General features: G+C 45.8%; 1 protein-coding gene and 1 long non-coding RNA gene across 2 annotated transcripts in view; one reads left to right on the top strand and one right to left on the bottom strand.

Annotated features, from left to right (window-relative positions):
* Nucleotides 1-15,575, bottom strand: part of RGS8 (regulator of G protein signaling 8) — a 167,657-nt gene that overhangs the window by 18,072 nt on the left and 134,010 nt on the right. The gene's annotated exons all lie outside the window — the stretch shown is intronic.
* Nucleotides 13,111-14,876, top strand: LOC131496208 (uncharacterized). Its single transcript, XR_009254381.1, has 2 exons — nucleotides 13,111-14,178; nucleotides 14,698-14,876. It is a non-coding gene; the product is annotated as an uncharacterized LOC131496208 (long non-coding RNA).

Here is a 15,575-nt window from a genome sequence, read left to right as displayed (position 1 = left end):
AGACACTCTCTGGATGGTAGCATCAGTCTCCTTTCTCTAGGAATTTCTCCTTCCCCTCCCACCTCCATGCAGTAGAAGCAGAAGCTGCTACTGCCTCTTTGCCTCCTTGGCCCAAGGAAACACATCCAAATCAAGTTAGCCTCTTACCCGAAAATTTTGGACACAAAACTGAGACAGAATTTTTTCCCTCTTGATTTCTTTGTGTTAGGACTCATATGTCAACATGAAAGCTATTGGTCATTTTTTTGCCATGGGAACTGGGAACTAGGAAACAGAAAAACAGTCTGCAAGCAGAGAAAAGGGTGCAGCCGACGCACAGATGGACACCAAGGCAGGAAGAGAAACAGGGCTTCTGGGTTCCTCAGGCTCTGCTCACTGTTTCTGATGCCAAACAGGCTATATCCCTGTGTAGGTTCCATGGGGACCCCAAGTACTCTGGCCACCCCCCATTTTATTAATGTTGCTTAGAATTGAATTTATGTGGCAAACCAAAATTTCTTTAGTAAAAGAGGAGGTCCCTCCACTCCTTCCTCCTGTACAGGCAGCAGAAAAAAAAGATTTGACCATATTCCCTGATCTAGTGAGACTTTTGGTAAGTGTAAACCTGGAAAAACCCAAAGGAGTCCCTGGGGTTGCATTGAGATGCAGTCTGGCTCTGGGCCCAGACCAGAGCAGCTCTGCTTCCTGGGAGGGACTTGGACTGTGGAACAGGCTGAAAGAGTGGACAGAAACTCTGGGCTGTGGGAGAAGTCGAGGCTATCTGGCTGAGGCTCATTCAAGCTTGAAGTACAGAGGCTGAGGTGGGAGGACTGACAGGGAAGGACCAATAAGCATGGCAACAGGAAGGCGAAAAGGAGTGTCAGTAGCTACTAGAGGCAAAGGTGAACTAGAGGAGGGGGTGACAAAGCAAGACTCCAGTGCAGGCCAACGAGTGGTAACCCTTCCACCTATTAACTCTGGCCTCCTCTGCCCATTGTATGCTAGGCAGCAAAACTTGGGGTCAAAGGAATGAAAGGCCAGCTTTTTGAGGGCTCTGCTATGGAGATGAGTCACAGAATTATGGGGTGTTTCCATTGTGTTCCTCTTAGTGGGTATGGCTAAGGAATCGCTGATCAGCAGTTAGAAGCACCACTCAAAGCTACAATTCAAATACTCCAAAGAGCCAAAGATCAGAGGTTGGGAAACCTGGTAAGGCTTCCTAGAGGAAGTAGACCCGGAAAGATGGATAGAATTTAGACATTTAAAGACCAAGCTTTGGGAATGCAAGCTGGTGCAGCCACTCTGGAAAACAGTATGGAGGTTCCTCAAAAAACTAAAAACAGAACTACCCTAGGACCCAGCAATTACACCACTAGGTATTTATCCAAGGGATCCAGGTATGCTGTTTCAAAGGGGCACATGTACCCCAATGTTTATAGCAACACTATCAACAATAGCCAAAGTATGGAAAGAGCCCAAATGTCCATCGATGGATGAATGGATAAAGAAGATGTGGTATATACACATACAATGGAGTATTACTCGGCAATCAAAAAGAATGAAATCTTGCCATTTGCAACTATGTGGATGGAACTGGAGGGTATTATGCTAAGTGAAATTAGTCAGTCAGAGCAAGACAAATATCATGTGACTTCACTCATATGAGGACTTTAAGAGACAAAACAGATGAACATAAGGGAAGGGAAACAATATAAAAACAGGGAGGGGGACAAAGCATAAGAGACTCATAAATATGGAGAACAAACAGAGGGTTACTGGAGGGGTTGTGGGGGGGGGGATGGGCTAAATGGGTAAGAGGCATTAAGGAATCTACTCCTGAAATGATTGTTGCACTATTAGTTTTGATGTAAATTAAAAAAAATAAAATTAAAAAAAAAGATTTAGATAGGCAAATTAGAGTTCTGAACCCTATATTTCTTTTTTGTTAAATTATGTATCATAATTATGATATACCTGTTCCATTGGTTAGGATTAACAGTAAGAATTAAATAATATCTGAAACATACTAGGTGCTCAATAAATGGAAATCGAATGTGAAAAAATAAATAAAAATAAATAAATAAAGACCAAGCTTTGCAATATCCAGTAGACAGAGAGGATTCCTCTTTGTAGCTCCATCTCCTGGAATGCTCAGAAACTACCTACTTAGTTGAGTTGGATTCCAAGCAAAAGGAATAGCATAATAAAGGCAAGGGTTTGGGCGATGCATATGGGGCCACACGTAACAGTCCTGTGTGTGGTAATACGAGGCACAAAATAGATCAGTGAAGACATATTGAAAAACAAGTTGAGGCCAAGGCTGTAATTTCAGAATGGCTGGTCCGTTCTTGAATTCCCTGAGGACTGGGGCCATGACATTCATCCTAGCCTGCCTCATCATGGGATCAAGGCCTGTGCAGAATAGACACACAGAAATTAGTCCATTTAATTTAGGACCTAGTGCACAGAAATTATTTTTGCACACAACCATTTACATTGACATGGTAAATGGTTCGGCGTGTAGACCTGTGTCTGAATCCCACTTGACTGTTGGAGGTATACTTTTTTCTGACTCCTTATGTTTTCATGCGAAGGGACTGCCCTAAAGTTATCCTTTGTGTCCCCAACTTGTTCCCTAACTTTACTCAGTCCTACTCATGGCAGTAGCAACTCCCTGGTCTGAGTTTGGAAAAAGGAACTGGGCATATGCCCAGAGTGGCTTGTCCTCAGGAAGCCGGCAACCCCTACTCTATGCTAAGTTTAGTGGGGCCTCGGGAGAAGCTTGCAATTACAGAGTTCATTTCAGTTCAGGAGAGCCTATTAGCAGACCCATTTGGCAGCCCTCTCAGCCAAGACTTCCAAACCAGCTTTTATCAGTAATAAAGTTGACATTTTCATCCTTGTATGCCTGACTCCGGAGTCAGACGGAGTTAAGAACTCAGGAAATGACTGGGGGAAAGAAGTGTTAGTTATTGACTCCCTGAAATCCCAACTCTTACTGGCTTGAGAATTTCTTACCAGTAAGATGGTTATGATGATAATAGCCATTATATAGGCTTTAGTGAAAATTCCAAAAGGTAATATGTTAGATGTTTCTCAGTTCAGGCTGCTATTCACAAAAATATCATAGACCAAGTGGCTTAAATGACAAACATTCTTTTCTTTCAATTCTGGAGACTGGGAAGTCCAAGGTCAAGGCATGGGCAGATCCAGGCTGGCGAGAGCTGACTTTCTGGCTTGTAGATGGCCACCTTCTCACTGTGTCCTCATGCGGCCGAGTGAGTACTCTGGTTTCTTCCCCTTCTCAAAAGGACACTAATCCCATCATGGGGGCTCCACCCTCATGACTTCATCTTTACCTACTCATCTCCCAAAGCCCCCACCTCCTAATACTATCTCACTGGGGGGTAGAGTTCAACATATGAATTCGGGGGAGGGGACAGAAACAAGCAGTCCATAACAGATGCTCAGTAAATGTTTCTGACATCCTCCTCTTTAAGCATATCCCTACGAAGGCAGAGTGTGTCCTATTCTATATGTCTAGCATATTTTTTGATGTTTTGTAGAGATTCGAAAAGTGGAAATGATCATTGTAGGGTCTCCCAGCGACTGATTCATTTCTGCCCATATATTTTAAAACAGTTTATTGAGGCATAGTCAACACACAGTAAAGTGTACATATTTAAAGTGTGAAATCTGATGTTCTGACATATGTAAACACCAGTGAAATCATCACAATCAAAATAGTGAGCAATCAACTACCACCCGCCCTCTCAGATTCTCTCAAATCCCTTTGTGATCTCTACTTCCCACTTTGCCCTGCTCACCTGTCCCCAGGCAGCCACTGATCTGCCTTCTGTCTCTAAGGATTAGTTTACATTTTCTAGAGTTGCATATGAAGGGAATCACAGCATATTCTTTTTGTCTGTCCACACTTTGAATATAGTGAAGGAACACTGATCCTGAAGTCAACAGATCAGGGCTCTTGTTCTGAGTAGATAATAACAGGTTGTATGATCTTGGACAAACCACGTAATCTTTCTGTGCTTCAGTTTCCTTATCAGTAAGATGGGGAATAATGTGTCTGCACAACCTCACAGATTCATTTATGGTAGAAATACTGCATAAGGTATAATACTAGAAGACTGCTTAGTCTCTTCAAGCAAATAACTGACTCTGTAACTTCTTTTGTCAGGGAAGTGTTATACAGAGTGGAAAAACAGAAGTAGCCCACAGATCTTCCTGGCTTTAGCTTTCTCAGACCCTAAGCCTTGATAAGGGTATATAGGTATGTAGAAAAGTAAAAGGAGAAGGGATTTGTGGGCTCATAATGATGGTGTCTTAGGGAAGCAGTAGGGAGGGTGTAGTGAATATTTCTCACCAGGCTCTCCAAAAATCCTTCTGATCCACCTCCCTCCTGATTCCTCTAATACCTGAGTCTCTCTGGGATTCTGAAGGCATATGAACTTGTATCTTATCAATCAACACCCCCCTCCTCTCCCTCCTACCCCCTCTGGGTTCAGGTTTGGCCTCTATCTTCTCTGGTAAGTCATTTGTCATTTCTCCATCTGCTATCTCCATGTATTATTGTGGGTTACAGATATGATCTAGTTTCACAGAGCTGAAGTTTATTTTGCTGTTTCTTATTCTCCTAGTGGTTTGTGAGTTATTCGTCAGAGAGGAAGGGTACAGAAACGTCTTCACGCTGCCTCCTTGAAATTGGAAACTAGTGATTTCTTTGCCTGCCACTTTTTTATGAAGATATGATTCACATACAGCAGAACACACAGGTCTTAAGTATTTTAGGCTGAGGAGTTTTGACAAACATATCACCCATGTAACTCACACCACTAGGAAGATCTAGAACATTCTTATCACCCCAGATAGTTTGCTGATGTCTCTTCCCAGTTCCCTGCTACCATCCCACCCATTCCCATCCCCAGCCAGGCACTTACTTTTCTGGTGTTTTTGTTGTTCTTGCTTTTCCCATTGATTGGTTTGCCTGTTGTAAAATTTCGCATAAATAGAATCATACAGAACGCAGTGTTTGGCTTCTTTTTGGAATTATATTTATCAGTAGTGTATTCCTTTTAATTGCTAAGCAGTGTTTTCTATGATATGATAGACCACAATTTGCTTATCTATCTTCCTGTTTGTTTTTTTCAAGTTTTGCCTGTTGTGAATACAACTGTCATGAACATCTGTGTACATGTCTTTTTGTGGACCTATGTTTTGAGACCCGTGAGTGGAGTAGCTGGGTAAATACACATTTAGCTTTAAAGAAACTGTCAAACTGCTTTGTACGAGCTTGTGTTCACACCAGCACTGTATAAGAATTCCAGTTATTCCACATGCTTGTCAACCCTTGTTGTGATCAGGATTTTCATTTTACATATTTTGGTGGGTGTGCAATGGAACCTCACTGTTGGTTTTGGCCTAATTTTTCCGAATGTTCCCTCATCATTGGTAGAGCCTCTCAGAGCTCTGAACAGGGGTTTCTTGGCACTCTTTTGGGTTGTCATTTGTACGTCACAAGTGTGGCTATTTATGGGCAAGAGAGAATCATTATGAGGCTATGCTAACAGTAATGCGGGTTTCTGTGTTTACAGAGGGTGGTGACTGTAGCCCATTGGGAGATGGCTCCCTGGCAAAGAGAAATGTTAATGTGTCATTTGTGAACTTAGAAAAGAGGCCTCAGAGGCCACAAGTGAAAGATTATATAAGCATTGACATCTATTTAAAAAAAAAATCTAGCTTCATGGGTTTGGTGCTGTGGATAAAAATAATTTGGAGGCAGAGAAAAGATACAAGAAAAAGTTTTATAACTAAAATATAAAGAAGCACTTGGAAACCCATCGAACTGTTAAGGACACAAAGCTGTCTCAAATGCTGGCACCACTATTCACACAGTTAGCTGTTGGCAAACTGTTTGATTTGCATTTTCCTAGTGATTGATGGTGTTGACAAGTTTTTTAATTTGGTGTACTGGCCACTCATGTACATCCTTTTGTGAAGGGTCTATGTAAGTCTTTGAGCAATTTTAACGATTATTCTTTGTTTTTCATTGCGTTCTAGAAATTCTTTACATATCTCGGCTACAAGTTTATTGTCTGATGTGTGTTGTAAACATCTCCTCCCAGCATGCCTTCCCTGTTCATTTTAACAATGTCAATTGATGAACAGAAGTTTTAAATTTTCACATAGTCTCATTTGTCATTTTTCCCTCTTATGTTTAGTGCCCTTTGTGTCCGAAGAAACATTTACCTGTCTCCAAGCCAGAAACGTATTCTCCTGTTTTCTTCTAGAAGCTTTATGGAAACTATGGCTTTTTGAACTAGCCTCTGAGAAACCCTAGAAAGGCCTTGAGGGGAAATGTTGAGGTCTAGCCACCTTAACCCTGACTTTCTAGTTCCTTTGCTTCCTCCTTCTTCTGCCCCCACCTCAGTCAAAGCAGCCTCTCACTTCACTTTACGTATTGAGGCTTTAACTAAAATTCCACTTAACCAAAAGATCCACTTTTTCTCTATTTCTTGTTCCTTGAATACAGGAACCATGCAATCTTTTATTCTTCTTTCTGTCCTACGTACCTTGTGAACACTTAATACAACTTGTTAATTGAAATAAATCTAACCAAACTTGAAAATGAGAAGAGAAGGTCTACTCAGTTTAGCCGACCGAACCTTACATAATATGTACTCCCGGGATTCCAATCTGGGCCAGGCTCCGCTGAGGGGAGCGAGGCTCCCAGTGAGAAGATCAGAGGCCTCTGTCTGCAGCAGGGCTCCATAGGAAGCAATAAGAAAAGCATCATCTTACACTTATGTAACCTTTTACTATTTATAAAACACCTTCATGTACCCCATATCCAAAAAAGAAAAGAAAAGCTCCTAAATGTAAAAAGACCTTTCCCTACTCATAAAGACGAACGAATACCCTAGAGTTTTAAATATATGGGGGCCATGGGGAGTGGGGAGGCTGGCCACATTTTCAATTTGAACAGAATTCTGGCCCCTTGGAGTGAGGAGAAAAGACACCCAAATGGCTCTTTCTAAGCTCCCCCCTACCCCACACCTTCTCCAAAATTCCCACTGAAGCTCAAGATGAGCCCAGCTTTATCCCTTCAGGCGAAGGTCTTTATCTCTGGCAAATGCAAACGCTGTGGAAAGACAGGCACACTTTAGTCCCCCTCCGCAGTGAGGCAGGAGGCAGGATTGGCGGTGTGAGGTCAGCAATGGCCATGGTGGGAGGTATTTCCAACGGGGACACTGGGGGACTCCAGGGTCTCCCTTCCAAGTCTCATAGCTGTGCTCTGGTCAAAATCCGCAGACACCACCCCCGCCTCTGCGTTACACAGGCAGGTGTGACCTAAAATACAAGATGCCCTCACTTCCTGTCTGTGGCAGTCGCCTCCACCCCAACGCCTGGTTTCTGCCCCCACATTTTCACTATTGATCTCAGGATAACCCCATCTGACCTAAGAAACTGTCTCCAGTCTGTTTCACACCTAAAAAAAAATGAATAGTTGGAGACATTCCGATGGTTAAGATATCATGAAGATTTTTTTCTTAAGTACATAAAAAGCTCAGCCCCATGCCTACACATAATGGGTGTTCAGTAGATCTGTTTTGGAAATAAGTACAGAGTTCACCCCAGCCTTCCGGTCTGTCTCACAGACCTCGACCTAATCATGCTGCTGGGCTGGGCTAAGTCACTTTTTTGAGGGAAAAGAAGGTTAACTATCTCAGGACAAGCCTAATGATTTTTAAAAGACCCGTGGGTTGTGAAATCACCAGTACCCCCAAACCATCTGCCTGATTTCCATCACCATGAGGGTTCCCCAGAATTGCTTCAGTGACTTCCTTTCTCCTTCCTCTGCTTCTGAAACAAGGGCTGGGAAACAAGGAGACTTGTTTTTTGTCATGTCTTTCCAGGCATCCTGCTCCAATGGACAGGGGGCTCAGGATGCAGGGATACAAATCAGCGATCCGCTTCCATCCCCGTGACAAACATCACCCGTCTATTCCACCAAACTTACCGGCACTGAAGCTTGAATGACACTTCCTTGTCAAATCTGGATTAGGCATTTTTCACTCTGACTGGTGTGAGTCTATCAGTCCGCTGGAGGAAAACCCGAGCTCTGGAGAGGATTCAGATTCAGCAAACAGTTTTTGGAGGTCTACTCTGTGTCGGGCACACATTGCATTGTGTGTGTGTGCGTGTGCATGTGTGAGTGGGTTTAATTTATAGACCAAGCTGCATAGTACAGATGAGGAGAGCAGGGAAAGTTCGGGATCCTAACCCAGGTTTTACAGCCCTAGGTCCAAGTCCAGTGTTCTTTCCATTAGCCCATAGGAGCCACATTGTGCGCAATCCCAGGCCGCCTTCTGCAGCGTCCTCCTAGAATATTACAGACCACATCGGGCTCTCTCCTCTCTGGACACCAGCAGCATGGCCATGTGTCTGTGTCACCTGGAGAACCTGCCCAGGCCCGGGAGTTGTACCTTGTTCTTCCCATCCACTGATAGGGTGCAGGGCATATAGGAAAGCAACCGTTTACTGGGGGCACTTAACAGCCTGAGCCTTCTCATATATACTGTCCCCAGAGCTCTGCAACACAGGATGGATAAGCTTTATTATTTTCTCTGGTGGGAGAGAGGAGAGGAGAGCAGGAGAGGAAGGAAGCACAAGGAAATTAATAAGTCACTTAGGCTCCATCCCTAAAGGACCAAAGCACTAAGAATCCTGATTTACGGGGAGCAAGATAAGGTCCATGGTTGGCTGGGAAAATGGAGAGATTAACTTTATTTCTTGAGTACCTACTGGATGCCAGAGAGTGCATTAGGAGGTTGTTAAGAACATTATTTCATTTGATTCAATCCTGTAATCTCTGCCGTCATATTTTTAATGGACTTCAGTGCACAAAACTGAATTAATCTTCTAATACTTCTTTCATTCATACTATCCTTATTGGTCCATGCTTGGGTCTTAATGATTTTTTTTTCAATCATCTGTTTTAGTGATCTGATGAACACCCTGGAACCTACATCTAACCCAAGAATTGTATCTATTCATATGCTCCTTCCCTATATTGTCACAAATTAAAATAATGTACCGGCCCTCTTCTGTAGTTAATTTTCATAACAGTCTATTAAGAATTGCTGGCTTAGCCTCCCTTGTCCATAAACTCTTGAAATAACAAAACAAATAAGTTTATCTGCTTGATTAAAAAAAAAAAAAATCCTTCCCTACCTCCCCTTACAACAGGCCAACCCCATCCCCTATCACTTCCTGTCTCTTTTTTTAGATTGTATATCTATGGAAACTTTAAAAAATATTGTTTTAATTATATTCAAATTTTAATAGAAGGACTTGCTTTTATAGCTCAACACTATTTTGCCTCGATTCATCCAGTGTTGCTGCAGAATCACCGGACATCATCCACTTTCACAACTATGTGATACTCTGTTGAGTCAACGTACCATAATCTATCCTCTTCTTTTGAGAGCTTTTTATGTGGTGTCCAGTCTTTTGCTACTGCTACTAAGTGCTACTGTTATTATTTCGTGCTACTAAGAACACTCTTGTGCACACCTTTTGGTGTCCACGTATAAAAATGTTTTGGAGGTTTATATATCTAGGAGTGGAAATGCTGGGCCCATTTTACAGGTATGGAAACTGAGGCTCAGAGAGGTTAAGGAAACTGTTCAAGATCACATGACTAGTAAATAACCAGATCCAGCATTTGAATCCAGGACTACTGTGAAGAACAGAAGGTGAGGAAATACTGGGGGATAGGAGATAGAGGGGGTAACATAATTATTAAATTATATTTAATAATCTTAGCTTGAGACTAGAACTTATAATCACTGAATGTTCTCAGCACTTTGCATACCTATTCTCATGGCTGTGGCCTGTGCTGGGCATGGGAAGCTCCAGAGGTTGGAAGAACCTCTAGGCAGCCCTGGTTCTGGAGGAGGTCACTTGACTCCTTAATCCCCCGGGGCTGACTGCTTAGCCACAGAAGTGGCAAACCTTTCTGGGTTTCAGAAGCTGCCCTTTCCCAGGGCACGTCCTCCCTCCTACCAAAGATGGTGCTCCCAGACTCTGCCCCTGCCCAGCCTGCCATCCCCCATGGTGCGCATGCACACACACACACACACACAACACACACACGCACAACACCACAGCCTCCTCGCTGTTCCTGATGGGCAGCCTGGATCCTCACCCGCTCTGGCCCAGCCTGCCCCCTCCACCCCATGCATATGCACTTCAGAGGGAGGCCACCCACAGAGCCATTTGATCATCCTGAGTGCAAGGCCACACCACAGGCACAGGCAACAGGCAGGGAAAACAGGACGTGCTGTGTGGTGACGTCAGTGATGGGGCAGATGGGCATTCAAATAAAAATGAGAATTACCAGACAGATACACCCTTGGCAGAGCAGCTGTTCCCTGGCCTCGGGCTTACAGGATTCCCAGATCTGTGTATATTTAAGTAATGGCAGGGCCTATAAAACCCCTCCCCAGAGGGCCTCCAGGCCCAGATCTTGTTCCTCCGATAGAGGCCTCACTCTTTTCCCGAGCCATAGACCTGCCCTCACCCACACCTTCACCTTCTATTCACCTTCTAATGGAATTTGCAAGCAGTTTTAAGGGAGATTGGAACTGAAAAAACTAATATTGAAGCCCTACAGAGAGTCAGGGGTATCTATGCACAAGAAGGACAGCCCAGTATAACCTTGACTCTAGAGGGAACATCCAGGCACTCACTGTGCATCATACAAGAGCCCTGGGCAGCGCAGGCTGCCATCCAAGAAGTATCAGACTTGACACTGGCCCTTTGGGAGCTTATAGTCTGGGTAAAAAGAGAAAGAAAATGAACGACAGATGAAAAGTTAAATAGGTAGCTTAGCTCTCCTGTAGAAGAAGTGATCTAGAGAGGTCTTTTCTTCAGGAAGGCAAAGCGTGGGCCCAGGAAGTGGTGGAAGGTCATGGCTAAGAGCTTGGTGCTAATCATTCACATTCGGTCTGCAATCCCATCCTGCCATTTGCCTGGGGAAGCGGCAATAACCCTCAGAGACCAACGTACCTTTCTATAAAATGGGATAATAATGCCTGCTCCATAGGGCTGTGCTGGCGCTTAAACAATGAAATGTTTGTAAGTTCCAGTGTATCAAATAAACAAGTCCTGGGGATGTCCTGTGCAGCATGGTGACAATAACTAAAAACACCATACTGCATATCTGCAAGTTGCTGAGAGAGTAGGTCTTCAAAGTTCTCGTGACGAGAAACTTGTAACTGGGAGGTGATGGATGTTCACCAGCCTTAACCATGGTGACCAGTTTGCAATATACACAAATAGCAGATCGTTATGTTGCACACCTGAAACTAATAAAATGTTATATGTCAATAAAAGCTCAATTAAAAGACAAAAGCAAAAGCCAGGACAGCCCTGCCTTGTGATGATGAGGGGAAAAAAAAAAGAAAGAAAATGTTTGTAAAACATGGGCTTATAAGACGCGCTTCACGAATAGCAGTGATCAGTGATCCCTATGTCAAGAACTGCATAACCCCATCAAGTTCTCTGCTCCAACTCAGCGATTATAGGGTATGTTTTACCACTCTCTCTCTCTCTCTCTCTCTCTCTCTCGGTCATGGATGTGTACATACGGCCTTGTTTTTCCCTGCAGCTTCAAAGAGCATCTCCTCTTCCTCTAACCCCACCAATGTCCCCCCTCCACAAGCACAGACCCCCCCCCCAAATGGCGTGAGCCTGTAGGGTAAGCTGAACCTGTCTTCGTGGAAGAGCGAGAGCAGTAAATAGGCCGAGCCCCTGAATCTCTCCACAGCGGCCTGGCATGGCTGGCCTCTGTCTAGCCTGCTGCTAGCCTGTCTGGCTCTGGGACAGATGCTTCCCTGGGGACAGGGAAGTAGAAGCAGGGGCAGGTGCTACTAAGACAAAAAGGCTGGCAGACGGGCCAGCTGCCAGAGTGTGGAGGGGGGCCCTGTGTGTGGGACCTTAGGTGGGGCAGAGCGGGGCACGTGACGAGCATCTGGGCCGCTGCACCCTGCTCACGGCTCACCTCCCAAAGCTAATGGCCCAGGCAGGCAATGCTGAACGCCTCCTTTATTCTAGAGGCCAGGCTGTCTCCCTCCTCCTCAAAAGAGGGCTTAACCCAGGCTGGCGAGCAGGTGGCCAACAGCTGCTCCCTCCACAGAGCAAGACTGTCTCTGTGGCTACAAAGCAGGTCCAGATGCCACCCCTCTGCGTGAGAATGTCTCCTCTGGCTGAGACCAGCCCCTCGGAAGAGCTGCCTGCAAAGGGCCATTTGCCAGTGGGAGGGACCGGGTCCTGCAAGCCCCCTGGCTGCCCACAGGCACCACCTCCCCTCTTCCCTTGCAAGACCCCTTTATCTTAGCAACTGCCAGCCCTGAGTCAGGAAAGCAAACCAATAGATTCTTATGGGTAATTGCTGCATATTCGTCTCCCCAGGACTCAACTCCCTTTCTCCCCTCTATGGGGAGACTGCCCCGCTCAGCATGCCCCCACCTGGGGGATTCTGCGATTTGAATGTGATGATGACGCATAAGGTCCTAGAAGCTCCCTTCCAGCTCCTCACCCCTACCTTGCCATTTCCTGGCAGATGTTGCCAACCTAAGCCCTGCGGAGTGGTGGATTCAAAGCATCCTCGCTATCGGTGACAGCTGACCTGGGAAAGCACTGACTGGAAAACCTCGACAATTTCATTTTATTTAAGGTTTGTGTGGTTTTTTAAAATTTTATTTTGAGAGTGAGAAAGATAGTGAGTGCAAGTAGGGGAGGGGCAGAGAGAGAGGGAGAGAAAGAGGATCCCCCGCAGGCTCCGTGCTGTCAGCGCAGAGCCCTACGTGAGGCTCCGTCTCGCAGACCGTGAGGTCACGACCTAAGCCAAGACCAAGAGTCGGACGTTTAACCGACTGAGCCACCCAGGTGCCCCGACAATTTCATTTTTAAGACATAAGATTAAAATAATTTTCCTTAACCTCCCAGCAAACACATACACAGCTATTCTGCACTCGAGGTGGGTTCCGGAGCCACTGGGACCTTGAGTGAGAACATGCACATCAGTGACATTTCTCACATGTCTCCAAAGGCTACAAGTCAGGAGTAGCATTCTGGCCCCCCGCATAAAGTAGGGCAGGGCATACCAAAAGTGCTCCATCAGATAATTTGGTTTTGCAACTCACAGGATCTTGTTTTTAGCTCGGTCAATTCAAAGTTCGGGTCATTTGTGTGCATTCTGTGTGTCTCACTGGAAAGCCTGCATGACAAGTGAATGATCCCTGCTAATTTAGGTCGTAGGGCATGTCAGGCGGGGACCTAATACGCTGGCTGGGGCAGAGCACCCTCCGGAATGAAAGGCACCTTGTTCTGCTTCCAGTGTCAGACATCCCATTTGTCAATACAGCTTACATTCAACCTACCGCCCTGGACTTTCTACTGCCCACAGCCCCATGATCGGTTCCGGGATGGTTGCAAACCAGGGTCGAAATCTCCAATACCTGTGGGTACTATTTTGGCCTACACATGCCAGCTCCTGCCCAGTGCTTTGCCCATCTCATCTCCAATCCTCACAGCCACCCTGCCTGGAAATGTGGGTACTACTATCCCCCTTTTGCTAACAAGAAAACAGAGGCTAGAAGAGGCAAAGTTCCTTCCCCACGGTCACACTCCCTAAAAAGCAAAGGTTTCAGGATTCAATCTCAGGCATCCGAATCTCCATGTTCTCGCCTGCCATGTGTCTAAGAGGAGAGCCCCTGTCCCTTTTGGCACCTGCAAGACTAATCTTAGTGCCTGAGGAGATGGGGCTGTTTCTCCCTCCGTGGGAAGGGCATGCCCGGAGCCTGCCCCATGGCAGACGCAGGAGACAGAGACTCAGCACGTCTGGGGTTGTGGGCAGGGCTATGACTCAGCCTGCCCCGGGAGAACCACGGGCTTGGAGGAGACGGTAGCAACCCATCATCCTAAAGGAGACAGAGCACAAAGAGCAGGACAGAAACCAAACAAACTGGCACAAGGGCACCTGAACGCACAGCTGGGGAAAAGCTCGGGCAGATAATCGGCGAATCCAATTTCCAGCCGGCTCTGCAGTGCATGCGTCAGCCACCAGCATTTTCCATCAGGACTTCAACATCTCTGGGAGCCCAGATTTTTGAGCAAGTAAAAGATAAGGAACTGACCCCCATTCCCACCCCAACCCTCACCTCCGCCTCGGCCTGTGTTGGCGTATACATGCATCCCTCCCACCCCAGGGGCAGCTCAGCTCCAGCACCCCCTCCCCTCCCCTGCACCCACGCACCTCACCCCACCCATGCATTCCCTTCTAGTCCACAGCAAAGCAGAGGTTAAAAACACCAGCTGTGGGTTTACAGGGCTGGGGTTCTACATCCAATTCTGTCACCTGCAGGTTGCATGACCTTGGGTATATTAAGCTCTCTATGCCTCAGTTTCCTCATCTGTATGCGGGGATAAGAACCCAAAATGGTATCTACCTGCTATGGGCTGAACTGTGTCATGTCCCACTCCCCCCCCCCCACCCCCCACCACCGCCAGCAAATTCATATGCTGATGCCTTAATCCCAAATACTTCAGAATATGACTGAATTTGGAGATAGGCCTTCAGAGAGGTGATTAAATTAAAATGAGGCTGTTGGGGTAAGCCCTAATCCAACCCGACAGGTGTTTTCACAAGAAGAGGAAGAGACCCAAGGGGCATGGTCACAGAGGAAAGATGGCAAGAAGGTGGCCTTCTACAGCCAAGGAGAGAGGCCTCAGAAGAAATTAATCGTGCCTGCACCTTGATCTTGGATTTCCAGCCTGTAGAACTGTGAGGAAATACATGTCTGTTGTTTAAGCTACTCAGTCTGTGGTATTTTGTGACAGAAGCCTAGCAAATCAACACCCTACCGCATAGCATTGTGGTGGGGATTCAACGAGACAGAGCATCTAAATTGCTCTACAAAACTCCTGGCTCCTGAAGTGTCTTCTATTATATGGCCGCTTTTGAATCTACAGCCACTCACTTTCTATACCCCTCATTTGGTAAGCCTTGTGCCAACGCTTGTGAAGGGCTAAGTTCCGGTGAGAGTTAAGTAAGTTCTCTGAGGGCCCAGGTAGTAGATTTCTGACCTCCACATCCAGCCTACCCTAGAAGTGCCTAATCTAGAAGGGCTGCTCAAAAACATTTGTAGAAATAATATTGTTTCAATAATTATCCAGGGACTGGAGTAGGGAGCAAGGCAGACAGTCTTCAGGAAGTTTATGGTTTAGTGGGAAAGGGGGAGACACTGATCACGTAACACCTTTTGCCTTCAATCAAGAAGCCAAGCGGACTTGGAATGGAGGTGCTGGCTGGAGTCCTGGTGATCCGTGGGAGAGAAGGCACCAGCTGGTACCCACTGTGTGCCTGCTATGTCCTAGGCATTGGGATAAACAGGCTTCCGTGTTAACGTACACTGTGTTCACAACAGCCCCAAGCGGTTGGCTCTGTTTTTATTTTAGTTCTACAGATGAGAAAACTGAAGCACAGGGAAATAACTTTCCTAGGCCCACATAAC

This window comes from Neofelis nebulosa, chromosome 15 (genome assembly GCF_028018385.1).
Source record: "Neofelis nebulosa isolate mNeoNeb1 chromosome 15, mNeoNeb1.pri, whole genome shotgun sequence".
Taxonomy (NCBI): domain Eukaryota; kingdom Metazoa; phylum Chordata; class Mammalia; order Carnivora; family Felidae; genus Neofelis; species Neofelis nebulosa.
The sequence above is the reverse complement of the archived record's forward strand: the minus strand, read 5'-3'. Positions and strand labels throughout refer to the sequence as shown.